The sequence below is a fragment of the Amphiura filiformis genome, chromosome 8 (assembly GCF_039555335.1).
Source record: "Amphiura filiformis chromosome 8, Afil_fr2py, whole genome shotgun sequence".
Taxonomy (NCBI): domain Eukaryota; kingdom Metazoa; phylum Echinodermata; class Ophiuroidea; order Amphilepidida; family Amphiuridae; genus Amphiura; species Amphiura filiformis.
Window position 1 is genome coordinate 21,801,623 of NC_092635.1, and position 18,426 is coordinate 21,820,048.

Consider the following 18,426-nt stretch of genomic DNA (forward strand, 5'->3'; position numbering starts at 1 on the left):
GCAGGGGCAAACAGATATGGTTATCTTGGACTTTAGTAAAGCTTTTGACGTAGTGCCACATCAGCGATTACTAAATAAGATCCATCACTATGGAATTAGAGGTCAACTTCACGAATGGCTATCATCCTTCTTGACATCTAGATTTCAACGTGTTGTTCTTGATGGAAGTGCATCTGAACGCATTAAAGTAACCCGGAGGCGTACCGCAAGGAACGGTCCTAGGGCCGCTCCTCTTTTTGTTATACATTAACGACTTGCCTGACAAAATAACATCTACTGTCCGTTTGATGGCCGATGACTGTGTCATGTACCGTAGGATTCATTCAGAGTCTGATTGTCAGCAGCTGCAAAATGATGTAAACACGCTCTGCCAATGGGAAGAACGTTGGCAAATGAAGTTTAATAGCAAAAAATGTTTCGTCATGAGTATCACCGACAAAAGAAATCCCATCAGACACTCTTATAGTATGCATAACTGCGAACTTGAGACAGTTGACCATCACACCTACTTGGGTATTGAAATCACTTCAAAGTTAAGCTGGAACCTCCACATCGGTAACATTGCCTCCAAAGCAAATAGAACTTTGGGTATGCTGCGAGACATCTCCATAGCTGTAAACCAAACATCAAGGAAATAGCCTATAAATCCCTCGTGCGGCCCAAACTTGAGTTTTGCTGCTCAATTTGGGATCCTTATCATCAAGATCAGAAGGACAGGATAGAAGCGGTTCAGCGGAGGGCAGCGAGGTTTACAATGAGAAATTACAAGCGCGAGTCCAGTGTATCTTCAATGATCCAAAAGCTGAAGTGGCAATCCTTGGAGGAGAGACGGGCAGTTTTTAGACTCACGTTCATGTACAAATCCCTTCATCAGCTGACTGCTGTCAACTTAGACCATTTAAAGCAGAGCCCCTCATCTAGACGAACACGGAGAAACAAGTCTCCTTTCACCCTTACTAAATCCACCACAAAGAAGGACAAATACAAATATTCCCTTATACCAAGAACAACTCCAGAATGGAATCTTCTACCTGATTGTACCAAAAAAGCGCCCTCACTTAACATATTCAAAGGTCATCTGAAAGACATGAGCATAGCTACGCTTATTAGGGACTCACATTATGACTAGCTGCTGCTGTGAACTTCGTCCCTTTGCGTGATAGCCTACAGAGGCGTTTGCAGAGTATCTAACCAGAACCAGAACCAGAACCAGCCAAGGAAACACGTTAATCACGCTATTCGCTACTTGCACGGTTCCGCCATTATGCACTATGTGCGGGGAGAGCCTCGAACTGGCAGCATACATGAAAGGAAGAATTATGTAACCTTACACAGAACGTTATGACTAGTTCAATTCCCATTCATGTATGCTGCCAGTTCGAGGCTCTCCCACATAGTGCATAATGGCGGAACCATGCAATAGCGAATAAAGACTCAGACTCGCAGAAACACACAAACACCATAGAATGTATATACAAATCCTAAGTCTGGTTATTAATACACATCGAAAAAAAAATTCCAACAGGAACAGAATTAGGGACGGACGATTTGATATGAGTAGTTGAGGCTGTGACAATTATTTTTTTCAAAATAATCTGGAAGTATTTTGGACCATGATCCGGATGAAATTTGGTGGGAAACGAAAAATCTACATTTTGCCTTTGAAACCCAAGGATATTCTAAGTCCAAATCAAAATGTTTAGATTTTTCACAATGCCGAACACATTACAAAATGTACTACGTCACGGTTAACTTATTTTAATAAGTTAAAACTTCATTCATAACCATCACTTTCATTCATAACCATCACATCACTTCACAAAATAATAAAATTTTACTAAAAAAACACAAAAATAAACAATTTCCTTTCCAAAAATCAAAAAGGCTAAAACAGTACAACCAATAACATTGAAGTGCAAATCACAATCTGCAAATATGGTAGAGTGCAATCCAAATAGCGGCCACCACTACTTGCAGTTTGTTCGGGCGCACTAACATTTACCTGACGGCGCAAAGGTCAACTTGAGTCTTGAGATGAATACTCCATAAGTAAGCTGGCGCTTGTCCTTGGAGAATGTGCTGTGCAGAAGTGCCTCGGGTGCTCAAAAATTACATTGGTGCAAGTAAAAAACCATGGCTGCCTACAGCTTCTGGTGGGTGGAGGTGGGTTGCATCTCCCTCAGCACTGGAAGGGCCAGCGTCTGAAACTGTTGAATATTAGTAACCACATTTCGTGTTTTGGTAAATAAATACAAATAATTGGATCACATGTATTCATGAGGTTATGATTAAATATGAATGTCCTAAATGCGATGCGTGCGATCCAATTATATTTTGTTAATTGTGAAAAGCCTTGAATGCAAATCGAGGTAATTAATATCTCACAATTGACCACAAAATGCGTAATTGTTCAAAAGTAAACATTCATAACCTCATTAATAAACGCGATGCGTGCTATCCAATCACATTTAGTTATTTGTAAAAACGCGAACGCAAATCGAGGTCATTAATATAATATCTCACAATTGACCGCAAAATGTGTATTGTTCTAATGTTGCACACAATTGACCGGCGTTTGTGTGTTGTTTCTTAATGCGCAAACAAACACAGCGTAATCACCATGAGTAAGCTTCGCGTACTTGTTGATCGTAATTATGAGAGATGCAATTATAGGCCAAACTTTCCCTCTGGTGTGGCACTGGCGTCAACACGTTGAGGCAGCTGTTTCGCTGAAATTCGCTCGCGCATATGCATTCTGGGTTAGCGTCTTTAAGGTAATTAGCGTCTGTGTACATAATGCGCCAGCGTTGTGAGTGAACGCTAGCAATTTGAGGATGCGCCAATTAAATGCACACTGAGCGTCACTGCCGCATCACACATGCAAGGTGAAAAATGGTATTACATAGACATAGTACCGTACTACTAAATAAGTAATTCTTGGCCAAGCTGGAACATGCGTGTTGCGTCCATGTAGGGTACTACATGTATAATGGGATTTCAATTGAAAGAAAACACAGCTTTCAACAGCTGTATGTGACCCAACCGCAATTGTATATCGCATATTTCAAACAACAAAGGCAAGCGCACGACCTTGGATACAATACGGTACTAACCAATCACGAGTGCGCTGGCATGGTAGGATTGACTTCCGCATAACGCACACTCACGCTGGCATACATCGCACATTATGCGTAAAAAATCGTCACGTTCGTCAGGCTGTGTTCATTCAATTGAAATTCCCAGTGCAGTATAAGCGTAGCTAAGCGTGTACATAATCAGAAAATGCAAGGCGTGTGTATGCTTTCTTCTCTACCGCGCTATGTGCGCATGTTTTCATAGCGTTCTAGCTTGGCCAAGAATTACTAATTTACCTGTAACTTAGTTTGTTCGGCTTATTTATACAAGGCGGAATTTATTTGGCTTTTGTTACGTACTGCGCATGCGTCAATAAAGTCCCAACTCAGCCTCGCGTAAATTCACATAGTCATAGCGTGCGCTAGTCACGCAATTACACAATGCACAACTAGCGTAAGTAGTAACAGTGTTATGATTCATATTTTTTCCGCCTTTATTGTAATATAAGCCGAACAAACTTCAGTACTATAGCTAAAATAATAGTTTCTCGATCATGAGAGAATGAATGTACTGCGTGCACTGCGTAATATTGCAAGTTTAGTGGAATGACATGATAGAGCGATCGATTGTGCACGCACAGGAAATGCAGCGCTACCCAAAGCGTGTGCGGAAGGCGTTGTACGGCGACGCAATTGTCATTGCGTGCCTATTGAGCTCTCATAATCGAGAAACTATTATTTTAGCTATAGTATGCATTACACGGTTTTGTTATGTTTTTATGCTTAAAAGCTTACTTTTCTTTTTAAACAACTTGCATGACATGCAAATGCAAGACTCAAGACTTCCAAGTTTAAATACCGTACTGCAAAATCCGGGCCAACCCTGCAGGCTGGTGTGACTTACAGTGAGACTGTCGAAATGCACAGCATCCATGCATTCACATCATACACAATGTCATAAATGTAAATTAAAAACAGTCATGGCAGTTGATGTTTGCCTTGTCATAGTACATGCATTGCATGTCATGATATCCACGACACGTATCATTCACAGATCACATTCATCTGGAGCCCAGGACTGGAACTTTTTGCAGCGATTTGCTCACAATTGCCATCCATTATTTCCACAACTGTTACCAGCTATTTGTCTCGTATTCGCTGCATTATCGTCACCAAATACCTTCAAATATCAATTTTTTTTCCGTCTCGATCGTGCATTCAAAACAATTTGGGTCAAACCAGGTTAAATAATAAAAGGATCGACATGACCGATGACCCAGGTCAAGCAATTTGAGCGATGCAAATTCGTGACATTGACGTTTTAACACCATAGAATTGAGAAAGGGACCGATTACCTCTCTCAAATACTACCGAAATTCCATGTAATTTCAAAATTCCCACTATTGCAATTTTGAATAGACATCCGTAGATGTAATATTACTCCGCAACGAAAGAAAAATGTTTTCAAAATACTTCCAAAGAAAGAATTATACCCACCTTTCACTTGCAGGACTACTGCATTTTCTCTTCCTTGCCTCCATCTTTACTGCAGTACCGTCACGCCGATCAGCTTTCTCATCAGCAAGATCTTGCTGACGTCAGGCCTGAAGCTGCCTGACATAGCAACGCAAAATTGGCATAGCAACGTGTGACAGAATTAGCAGATAAAAATCTGTGCCGTTGCACACCCATTCGTATTTAGCAGTAAACCCCGATAGAAATTGATGACGTCATCGTAATTATTCCTTGATTTCATCGGCATCAAGATTCTGGTCTCAAAACTCCGAGGCTGGAATTTGGCGATTAATCAACAACAGAGGGCGCTATGTAGAGTAATTAACGACAGGGGGTGAAAGATCAGCTTCACGATATAAATCAAAGAAATACGATTTACTGAGTCATTGGCGATGACTGTATTTAAAATCATTGGTGTTTTTTTAATCATGATTGTTTCAACGTCATGCATACGTATTGTAGCACACATTTGACACCATAATTAATCAGATATTATAATTATTAGTATGTTCTACAAATTGGAGAAAAATTAACGGACAATACAGGTTTTCCTATTGCTCATGGACGGCTGTTCGTTTCAACGCGAAAGCAGAAACTAGGTTTATCGCGCGTAGTCTTTTTACGCAGTCGTTTAAGAGGTAAAAGATCGCAGCGTAAATGAAGGCGCTCAGATGCGCTAGGTACACTAACACAACAACTCCGATAAAACACGTTTTTTACAGTATACAGACAAATTAAAGGCAGTAACTTTAAAAGGAGATTACAAATTCATTATACAATATATTTTCATTCGTTTTAGCTTGAATAATTTTGCGTAAAGGCTACTCAAAATGTGCAAGTACAACATGAAAGATTTTTACTCAAATCTGCACATACCTCCGATTGCGCCAAAACACTCATTTATTTTCAATAAATTGTGAAAGATATAGTTAATTTCAATATTACAGAATACATATATACCGATTGACATAATTTATTCCGTTGAAATTACTTGTGCAAGATTTATGTCATACGAATTACAGCCTTCTCAACTTGTACTAAAAAACGCATGTAAAAACTTCATCGCGCGCGCGTGCATTCAATTTTCAAATAACAGGCTAAGATGGTCACCCGCGGATCACAGTGGATGTGGTGGTCATAGGTTAAAGTTTCACAAAAGAAGTTAAAAATTGTAATACCGGTAGGCCTACACGAATGAATCAGTGAGAAAAATTGAATAAATACCTTTAAACGTTATATTTTACCCATGTTTTCTTTAAAATAACGGCAAGTGTGCAAATATCATAATAGGGGGAGGATTTATTATAATTAAAAGTTGCCTACAAATCCTTGTTGGCTAAAGGAGTACCTATAGGCCCCAGGCCTACTATCTATAGAGAATATTACATCTCAAGTTGTAAGTTCTAAAATCTATATATCAAAAATGCTATACTGGATTGTAGCCCTCCCCCCCCGAGGAAGGTTTAGGCTCATGCACGGAGGCCTAGGGCCTATTGCTTAAAAGTTCCGTTTTTACGGACGTCAAAAAAATTTATAGGCCCGCTGTCGCTTTGTTTCTCCGTTTAAAATACCTATAATTCAAAATGTAAAAGCAATAACAAGCCATACATGCATTTATATATATAATATAAAAACAATCATTAGGCCTATATAAAAGCAGAAACATATTTCTGCAAGCCTAAAACGGACACTTTCACTGGAGGAAGTTTTGGATGAGAAAATATTGATGAGAACATATTGATGAAAAACGGCCAAAATGGTAAGATTTTTTTTAAATTGCTGTTGGTAGAGAGATTTAATTTTCTCACCGTAGTGTCAGTGTGTGTCAATCATTATTTTCTCATTGAAACTAGTGAGATATGCTAGTCCCCAGTAAATTGAGCTAACCACAAACATTACTTTTTTCTCATGCCAAAAAACATGAGAAAATTTACATTCTTTTCATTTTGGCCGTTTCTCATCAAAATGTCCGTTTTCTCATGAAAAACTTCCTGTAGGCTTAGTCATGCATGCGCTTGAGCAATTTGTCCGTCGGGTTATGGAAGCGGAAGAGGAAAATGGAAAAGGAAAAGAGAAGGAAGAAGAATATAACAGGAAATGAGAAGAGCGCCCCAGGGGAAGAGCAGGGAAAGAGGAGGATAATATAAATATGAAGAATAGAAATTAGAGTATTGTTCCGCCTATATAATAACAGTCTGAAATCGGCCTTTTTTTTTTTTTAATGAGCTCACATCGCTAACCATTTTCAACAAAATTTGAACACCTGCATTTATAAGCGTCAGGACCAAATATATTCCGTGTTAAATTTGAAATAAATTCACAAATTTAGCCACTGACATGATGACTGAGGACAATATTCTTTTTGGCGGACAAAATTTGAGAAAAACTCAAATTGGCCATAGGTACCAAAATTGACCTTTAATACAAAATGGCCTCATAGGCTTACCAGATGACCACAAAATCAGGCCATGCTCGCGATATAGGCCTACGAGCCAATATGGTGGCTTTGTAGACTAGTATAACGGCCCACACAATGCAAAGTTTCAGGGGCTATATTAAACGCATTATTGAATTTCACTTTTATGCAAGTTTTCCCCTGGCTCTAGATGTTAGGCCCTGCCTGGGACATAATTGACTAAAATGTGTTATGTAAGAATACATTTTGCCTTTGGGCCTGTTTCAAATCAAGATTAACTTTATTGTACCAACCCAAATAAAGTGAAAAATTCGTGTGCATCATATGCATTCGTGTGCATGATGCGCGCATTTTGCAGTTTGCAGCTTTGGAGTGAGACCTTTACCATGTTTACCGACCGCAATAGGTTCTTTTTTGTACATTATTATAATGTGTATATTTTCAGGCATGAGAATTTTCAGTTTTAAAACTGAATTCAGTTTTTTTTAAGTCAAAATTTCCGCGCGCAACTTTATTTAATTTCAGCCTGTTTTTTTTTTTTTGTAGGCCCTACTTCTTCCAATTTCATGCGCATTTTCAGGTTTTTTTAGGCCTCTTAATAGGCCTACTTCATTACAAACAAAAAAAAATCATTGAAATCATAATGTAGGCTTATATGATAAAAACTTTTCACCTAACCCGCCCCTTGCAGATGTTATCGCTGCTTGCGAAATCTGCCCCCCCCCCCCTCCCCATTCGTTTAGGCCGAGGCATATACTTTTTTGAAAAAGGATGCGAAAATCCAATAGGCTATTTATATGAGTCAACTGTCATTTTGCTCTTTAGGCCTCAAAATAGTAGGCCCCTAGACTTTGATTTGCATGAGCACTTAATTGAGCATGCAGTTGAGGCGCCGGGGTAGGGGTAGAAAAAGGGTAGGTATACGGCTCTTACTATTATTTTTACTATTGTGGATGCTTGTGGCTTGTTCGTACAAAGCCAGTGACGTGACTATATTGACCATGCGTCGATAATTCCGATATTCCTATGAGAATGCATGGGTCATATTAATTAGGCCTATTTTTAGCCAACTATGGCTGGTCCATATTATTTTTTGGAGTTTATTTTATGCAATACTTGCACAGGCCTAATCAGTGGCGGCGCCACGGGGGGGCATGGGGGGGCAAATGCCCCCCCAGTCAGAACTCTTGCCCCCCCTGTTGCCCCCCCAGAAAAACCCAAAATTACGAAAATTTCCACTTTTTACGGTAATTTTGCGCAAACTTTGTTGATTTTGCCCCCCCTGAAATTCACTTTGCCCCCCTAATGCCCCCCCGAAAAAAAAAATTTCCTGGCGCCGCCACTGGGCCTAATAGATATGTGTACTTATCAACTTACTGAAGGCATCCCCTTTTTAGAACTAGTACCATCCCTCCCTCCTCGGGTTGAGGTGATTTTTAGCATAGTATAGGCCTAATGGTCATTCAAGGAGGGGAAGTTATGCTGCATGTCGTCATTCATGAAAATGTAGGCCTACACATGTTGCTATAATTATAATACCGATCGTAGGCCTAAACCCGTTGATGTTGAATAGAATAAATTAATGTCGTTTCCTTCTTCTTTTTTTTTATTAAATCGTGTTTTATTTTTATTTGTTTTAATCATCATACGGTAAGTATTAGGCCCTAGGCCTAGTAATAATGCTATTATACAATTTCATCAAGTTTAGTCAAGTCATTTTAAGCAGGGCGTGGAAATAAAACGGGAAATATTTACTCTTCAAGAAAAAAAAAATAAATAATTGACTTTTATTTTTTATTGATTTTGTTGAAATATTATTCTTTCAAAAACAATAGCACTTCGTTCCTATCTAATACCGGTACATATAATAGGCCTAAGCAGAGATTAGAAAACAGGGGAATAGGGCCTAATTGTTTATTAATTATTATCATCATCCCCATTATCGTTATTGTTATTATTGTTATCGTTGTATGTAATTGAAATTTCTATTGTTATTACATTTATTATTATTATTATTATTATTATTATTATTATTATTGTTGTTGTTGTTGTAGCCTTATTGTTATAATTTTTTTAGTGTTATGGCATGGGCCGTCGACTTTGCCTGAAAGTAGGCCTATTGTCGCCGCGTCGCGCTGACCATGGCCGGACCATCATCTGCAGTGGTCGGGCGGGGCATTGACGTGAGCGCTGTTTTAGACCCTATAATATTAAAATCATTACTGAAATGTAGGCCTACAGCTGTATTATTAATTTTTCATGACAATATTTTCAATGGTAATTCTTTGCGGTAGTATATTTATAGTATTTACGTACACCTAGGATCTATGACCAAAAATGTGTGATAATTCATGGATGAAAATCACGGATTTTTGACACTTCCTTAAAAAAATCTGATAATCTTGCATTTGATATTTAAATGGATTTTGAAAAAGCAATGGATGTTTTTTTGAATAATCATAACCTATATAGCAGCATTTTACTCAAAAATGTACTTTTTTCATGTGAAAATGTGGTATTTTTACCCCAAAACATTAAAAAATCAAGAAAAATACGTTGTAGGAAATCACAGATAATTACAAAATTATTTTAGATTTTAGCTTTAAATTCATTATTTTCCAATTTGTACATGGATTTGTGAATTATTTTATCGAAAGAATCAGCGGTAAAGACACAAAAACATTTTTTATAGCCCCAGATGAAATTCCCGCCATCTCGGAGAATTTCATTTTTTGATTTCGAATTGCGCGGCAAAACACCGCTGACTAGTGCGTGCGTAGAAACCTAGTTTCTATGGACGAACAGCCGTGATATATAATTATATGACGCGTAGGCTACCAACAGGGGCGTAGCCAGTTTTTTTTTTGGTCAGAGGGGGCAAAATAAAATTTCGGGGCACAGACGAAAAAAATTACAGTTGCATCATACAATACATAGAGACAAATGGCTTTATTGGGATGATGTGCACACGTCAGCGCGCAAAACATTTTGTATTTTCGGGCTGAATTTTTGGTAGACAAGGGCTCCTTGCCCTTCTTTTCCTTTGCCCTCCTGATTTTCTCTTTTATTTTTTGTCAGAGGGGCACTTTTTTCTTTTTTTTTTGTCAGGGGCCACTCTGCCCCCTGCCGCCCCCCCTCGCTGGCTATGCTACTGCGTACCAATATGGGAGTGCCCCCCGGATCGTCCCACCAGTACCGGTAGTAGGTAAATTCATAATTTTAGAGTAAAATTCAAAAATGTTAAAGGTAAAATTCATATTTTTAAGGTAAAATTCATAATTTTAGGGTAAAATTCATAATTTTAGGGTAAAATTCATAATTTTAGGGTAAAATTCATAATTTTAGGGTAAAATTCATAATTTTAGGGTAAAATTCATAATTTTAGGGTAAAATTCATAATTTTAGGGTAAAATTCATAATTTTAGGGTAAAATTCATAATTTTAGGGTGAAATTCGTAATTTTAGGATAAAATTCATAAGGTAAAATTCATCATTTTATGGTGAAATTCATAATTTTAGGATAAAATTAATAATTATAGGGTAAAATTCATAATTTTAGGGTAAAATTCATAATTTTAAGGTGAAATTCAGAATTTTAGGATAAAATTAATAATCATAATTTTGGGATATAGGGTAAGATGAGGTAAGTGGGACAGTAGGGTAATACAAGATCTTCATTGAAGCGGCACTAAATCCACCAATACGGGTACCGAATGGTAGTGCCCCTACCCCATTACAAATTATGTAGGCCTATGTTATAATTTCACTGCTCGGTATTTGAGTTTAATTGATATTTGAGCTGCGGGAGCCTCGGATGCTTGAGACCAACACTACCTTGATGCGGGGCCAACTTTGAGGAATTATACTTATTTATTACCAAATATTTAATTTTGCTGAGAATTAAGAGAAATTGAGAGATAATATAATTCAGTTACCATAAAAAAAACAACTTTTTACAAGCCTGATATAGCAGAAAATCATGATGAAATCATGCAATTTAGCCAATTAGGACCTATTTAGCATGTTTAGTACGGTCCCACTTACCCCATCCACTTGGGGTAGGTGGGACAGTGGTTCTTGAAATTATATTACTAAGTGTTGGGATAAGGGGGACAGTTGCGTCATTACATAACTGGCCCTGCCATTCTGTACTGAATTGGAGTATCGCCCCAAAACTAACACCAGACATTGTCCTAGCATTATACTAATTATAAAAACACAAGTCCAATCTTTATTCACTTCCATTAGTTTTATATCCAATAATATCCTTATAGTGTCCCACTTACCCCCATCTTACCCTAATATACTGCGCCAAGAAAGTATCCTTACACTTGGAAAAATAATCACAATTTCAAAACTGAACCATATTGGGTTAAATTTGTTTTTGTAATCGATGCACTATCTAATCCGGCACATTATGACACCACATTGAATCCAATGTGACCTCAAGAAGTAAAGTTACAAGCAATTGAATAGACGAAGGTCAAGTTTTAAAAGTGACAGACTGGGCTATACAAGTACAAAAAGATTCCAACAAGCGCAACAAAGAGGCAGTATTCATTTCAGTTTTTACTTCTCTGTACTTTTCACAACTTCCATTTTAATTGTCAGCTGTTTTGTTTCATTTTTCTTTTGTTCCTTTTGTTTTAAATTAAAGGCACACGCAAATTAGCCATTTACCACTCTCAAACCAAATGTCTGGTCCGTGGAGTTTTGAATAGGCCAGTGTGTCACTTTTAAAACTGGACCTTGATCTAATCAAATGCTTGTAACTTTGCTTCTTGAAGTCACATTGGATTCAACAAAGGTGTCATAATGTGATGGATTAAATAGTGCATCTATCAAAAAAACCAATTTACCCCAATATGGCTCAGTTTTTAAATTGTGATTATTTTTCCAAGTGTAAGCCACCATCCCCTGAAGCCACAAATCCATATTTAAAGATAAGCACACCCTAAGATTCCAATTAGGTGGCAGCTGGGGTATGTGTAAAAATTAGGTTTTGAAATATTGTACAAATTTCACGTTAAAACGTCATCAATATTGCATTCCGAATATTGTACATTTCCTAATTTTTGCCTTTGCCTTGTGGTATTATTTTCGTAGAGTGATTGAGGTTAAGGTAATACACTATTTTAAAGTGTTGCGATTTGGTAGTTCACAACATCTTGCGAATGGTAATGAGCTTTGGCAAAAATTACATTGCTCATTTCCTTGCGAGCGTGTAGAAGAATTCAAATATCACATAAATAATTTTGTAGGTCCTGTGGTTCTTGAGTTATGTTGTAAAGAGGGCTGAAACAACAACACTTTTGTAAAATGTACATAACTCATTAACAACAATAAATTAAGCAAGTTTTCAAATTATATAGTTTGTAGAATGAACTTTTGCAAAACATCAATGTGTTATTTGCCAATAATTTATTGATCTAGAGACTGAAAATCGATTTTTATGGTTGCTTCGACCAACAACACCTCGTCTACCCTTAAATGTTTGAGTGAATGAAACATTCATGTAATATGAAGGTATATGCTGAAATGTATCATTTTTATTGTTTTTCTTTCTTTCTTTTTGTTCACAATTAATGATATGACACTCAAAATATCCAAGATAGTGTCAGTAAGTTATGGGTATTCGATAGTTCATTAGTCCAAAAACCCAATAATTTTGTTCTATAGCTGGGAGGGGGGGGGGGCTTTGTTCCACTGTGCACATAAACAGACTCGGTAAACCAAACAACCAATGTAGGCACAAAAACAGGCAAAGTTCGAGGGCCAAAAATTGCCAATTGCAGAGCCCACAGAAGTGTCAGCAAAACAGTACAAAAGTAACCTGGAGCAAACAAAACTAAACAGACAAAAAAAAAAAAAACCAACTAGAGCAACTTTGCAAGGGCACGAGGTAAGTTAGGCGAATGACTGTGACAATCTGATCAAGCAGCAATACTGTGCTGGATAGGATTAATTTTAATAAGACTGTTTCATTGCCTTTTTAATATACCTTGATCGTGGAAAGCTGGTTTTTGAAAACTTGACCTTTGACCCCTTTATGACCCCTTAATGACCTTAAATGAATTTTAAAATATTTAAAACATGTTAAGAATGTCATAAGGATCATTGTATTTAAATTTCAGCTCAATTGAAGCATTTTAAAAAACTTGACCTTTGACCCCTTTATGACCCCTTAATGACCTTAAATGAATTTTAAAATATTTTTGAAATGTTTAGAATGTCATAAGGATCATTGCATTTAAATTTCAGCTTAATTGGAGCATTTTGAAAAACTTGACCTTTGGCCCCTTTATGACCCCTTAATGACCTTAAATAAATTTTAAAATATTTTAAACATGTTTAGAATGTCATTAGGATCATTGCATATAAATTTCAGCTTAATTGGAGCATTTTGAAAAACTTGACCTTTGGCCCCTTTATGACCCCTTAATGACCTTAAATAAATTTTAAAATATTTTAAACATGTTTAGAATGTCATAAGGATCATTGCATATAAATTTCAGCTCAATTGGAGTATTTTGGGTTAAAATGACCTTTTTTGACCCCTGTGACCCCTTGGATGACCTCTGACATTAATCAACACATAACTTTTGTAGCCAGCTACCCAATACTGTTTGGTCGAAATCCGATCAAGGATGTGAAAGTAGTAGCAAATTGTGAGAAGAAGAAAGAAAGAAGAAAGAAATGGCAAGAAAGAAATAAGTTAGGCTGCCCGCCTAACTTAACAAAAAAAACCTGACGTTTCGAGCAGATAAACTGCTCTTCTTCAGGGACAGACAACAAAATATAAAAGTAAACAACGAAAACTACATGCTGTAGTTTAAAACAAATTCAAGTCAAAAACTGAAGGCAAGTTAAAATAGACTTCAGTAGCAAACAAGATAAGCTCAGAGCAAAATAAGCATATGTCTTACCTCAATAAGCATGGTTCACTCCGAAGGTTCACTACAGCATTTTCTTTCCTGTTGTTCATATTGAAGGTATCCTCTAGTATCATTTATTGATCCTTGATGTGTTTTGTGTCCTTGTCCGTTGGATTCACCATTACCCACTTCTTAAGCTTTAATTCTAAACCTAAACCTAAACCTAGCCCTATAACCCCAACCCCAAACTCTTTGAATTCTTCCAACTCCTCACCCATGCACACATTCCACCCCGTTTGGGCTTCCTATGTGTGGAATTCCAAGTGAATTAAGGAATTTAAGCTCAAAAAATCAATAACATAAATTCTGTAGATATGACATTATAAGACCAGAACTCAGACTAAAGCGGACGATTTTAATAGGATGCATATACTTAATTCACACAAATTCGGTTTTCTTCGCTGGCGGAGTCTGTGTAGAAGTCTTTTTCGTTAAAAAAGTAAGATAAGATTTTAATTTTGATGGACAAAATAGCAAGTAAAAATAGCTGTTTCCAAGCTTGCAAAATCATGATGAATTGTCTGCATTCACAAGATTCATTAAGGCATATGCCTTTCTCTAAAGTTGGAAGTACTGTAATTATTTATTTAGAGTGTTCAATGATAATCAAGGCGAAGTTGTAGCGAAATCGGCGCACAGCAAATTCATGAAATCTTTGTTGCCACTAAAAAGTGTGTGAGCTAAAATGCAACATCCAATATACAAGCCTATTTACATAATTTCCTAAGACCTTACACAAATGATCATGCTCAAATATAAAACTAGAGAGTTTGGTCATTGATATGCACAATATATAGGCAAAAATTCACAACAAACATGGCATGCAGATTCCTCCCATTTCTGAGCAATTTCACAATTACTCGATCCTTAAGGTTAAAATACCACTAATAGGCATGGGCGATACATTGAAATACGATGAGGAACTATTTGTTTTCATGGCATTGAAAAGACTGCATTAAAATCGCTGAAATTGATCAAGTTATATAGCCAAAAAGTACTTTTTAGAGTTTGATGCTTCAAAATGGTACATTTTCTCTCATTATATGACATTTTTGATGTAATAGTACCAAAATTCATACGCACGGCTTCGGTTTTTAGTAAATAGTCGCCCTATCATATTGTAACTTTCAGCTTCGAGGGCGCACTGTCATTTTAAGGTGTTTACGGTTCAGTGCGTTAAAACAAGAAAAGTCTCAGGTCAACCTATGTTGAATTTTTGATCATTTGGCATCTAAATCATATAGTTTCACCTGATATTGGTGGCATTGAACTGTGAGAGTTCTGAATATGAGAAAATTCCACCCGAAATTAGGCATTTTCCCATTGAAACACGTGTAATACATAATTAGTGGTATTTAACCTTAAGTAGATAGCAAAAAACAAACATGAAACATAAAGACTTTCCAAACATGCATTTTGCTAAATGTATGAATTATAATTATGAGTTCCAAATCTTTCATCTTTTAATTTAGTTCAAACTATTAACAGTTGGCTTTTCAAGTTTATTGGCCTCATCGATATTTTTGAACACCAAGATTTAGGGATTTAAAAAAATCTTTTTCAATTTTCCAAGTCTTGAAAGTCGCCTTAAATGGCCTTTTAAAGATTTAAGATCTTATCGATCTTTTCCAGTAGCTCGTGTATACAGCCCTTTTAAATGTGCGCACGAGAGAAGAGAAGAGAAATGGGAGAAACAGAGAAGAGGAACGCATCTGACTGGAAGATGTGATTTTCTCTTATACACAGGGAGTGCAGATTTCAAATGGAGTCACCCATTCAAGTAACTAAATTTGAAATTCACTCTCTCTGTGTGGAAGATTAACGTTATGTCTTCCATTGGGGGTGCATGGATTTGAAATGCAATAACCCAATGCAGTTTTAGGTGTATAGAATAACCAGTACAGTGACTACTATACTGCGCCAATAAAGTATCCTTACACTTGGAAAAATAATCACAATTACAAAACTGAACAATATTGGGGTGAATTTGTTTTTTTAATAGATGCACTATCTAATCCTGCACATTATGACACCACATTGAATCCAATGTGACCCCAAGAAGTAAAGTTACAACCAATTGAATAGACGAAGGTCCGGTTTTAAAAGTGACAAACTGGCCTATACAAGGCACAAAAATATTCCAACAAGCGAAACAAAGAGACAACACAGTTTCTTCAATAAAGCGTTATTTAAAGCAGTTTTTATTTCAGTTTTTGCTTCTCTGTACTTTTCATAACTTTCATTTTATTTGTCAGTTCTTTTGTTTCAGTTTTCGTTTGTTCCTTTTGTTTTAAATTAAAGCCAACGCATAAATTAGCCATTCACCACTCTCAAACCAGATGTCTAGTCTGTGGAGTTTTGAATAGGCCATTTTGTCACTTTTAAAACTGGACCTTCGTCTAATCAAATGCTTGTAACTTTGCTTCTTGAAGTCACATTGGATTCAATGTGGTGTCATAATGTGCAGGATTAGATAGTGCATCTATTAAAAACAAATTTACCCCAATATTGTTCAGTCTGAAATTGTGATTATTTTTCCAAGTGTAAGGATACTTTATTGGCGCAGTATATAATGAACTTACAAGAAGACAACATGTTCTTTCAAAAACAAGTTTCATATTTTATCTGATAATACTTTTGTTGCATTACTTTCACACGGCGATTACACCCTCACATACATTTTCAATGGCGGTTCACAGTACAATTCATGGGTCAGTGCAAGAAACTGTAATTTTTTTTCTGAAATGGGGTGATTGGCCGAAAAAGGTGCAAATTATCTGAATAATTACATCTATTAATACATAGTTCTAAAAGACTGGATGTTGGAGCAACAAAGTGATAGGTCAGATAAGATGATTTGCTCATTTTACACTTTATTGATAATTGCATTCTAAATTTGCCAGAAGTGGGTTTTAGAACAAAAGCTGCCCTGTGAACATTTGACAATTTACACACAGTATATTGTGCTCATCTACTCATGGCAGCTATTGCACTTGCCCACTTCTGGCACTGAACAGTCGATATCTTAAATGTGTAACCCGATCAACAGCCTCTCCCCTCTAACATTTTTCTTCATCAATACATGCAGATTTTGGTATAAGAAGAAAGCTCGTATGTTTCTTATTACCCAAGTAAAATTTTAACACCCACAGCATGTTTTGTTTAAATGGTGTGAACAAAAATGTGGTGAATTGTCGTATCCACACCTATCCTATGGGGTATTGTTGTACATGTTTTTAATTCTGATATCAAATCTGCTGGAGCAATACCAGGTACAACTCAAAATTTGGAAACATTGTTTTAATGGAAGGCATCAATGTATTAGATAGAAAACAAAACAGAAAATGAAAAGATTGGACCATGTCCCTTTAATAATAATATGTGACACGATCCGGCCCATGGGGGCCCAAAGGAGGCATTTTTGAAAATTGTGTTACTGTAATTATTACATTTTGATACTGCCCGAATAATTCTGGCACTAGTATATATTACATCTGCCTATATTCAAATTTTACCTGACCCTAGCTCGAGATACTCTAGCTAAAATACAGGTTTACATTTACTATATTACATTATCTTGCTGTATTTCAGCTAGAGCTCCAAACGACAAGCTTCCAGGTTTTTTTGGAGAACAATACTGTTACGTAAGATGAAGAAGAAACCCGCCTCGGAGCCCGCCCTACTCATTATTTCATTGTACTTATTGCAATTTGCCTCCACACATTACGTAATCAACACAAAGCTTTTGTGAGGATTAGTGAGTGGATAAGAAATTGACAGTGGAGGATCGAAGGACACGCCGATTGTTAGTTGTCAATCATGAATTGCCATAACGTATTAATATTTTACTGCATGGCATTCCGCAAACACCAAGACAAATTATGCCGTATTTTTCCAAAGATCATCTCATATGAAGTAAGCTGAATGCGATCTGTACTTTTGTAACATTCCGATCGCTTTTGATCACCTATTATCGGCGAATTTGCTTGAAAACACATGAGTTCATGTTGTGTAAACATAATTAGCATAGACACAAATGAAATTACGATGCAATACAATGCAATTTGAATGCGCAGCAGATCTATAGAAGTAACGTTGCCTGGTTTTATGCAGAATTAGACCCTGTCTGCCTGACCCTGTTGCACCGTCACTCTGCTTTTACCCCATACAGAATCATCTCATATCTGGTAGATATCGAGAACAATGCTAGTAGATAGTAAATATCTTAATTATTTCATATAATTATGAATAACTTATTTTATATCAAATAACTTAACAAATATGACCGTCCACCACAGAGAGGCTGCAATCCCACCATTTTCACTTTTTGAGGTATTTGACAGGCAAAGTATCTCCAAAATAAGCTTTACATTGATATATTTCACGTCCCTGTTGCTTGTTTACAAGATATTAAAAACCAGTAAAAAAGTTGAGATATCCTATTGTTGGTTTTTTTGTGAGAATTTTAATGGACCATATCTCAAAA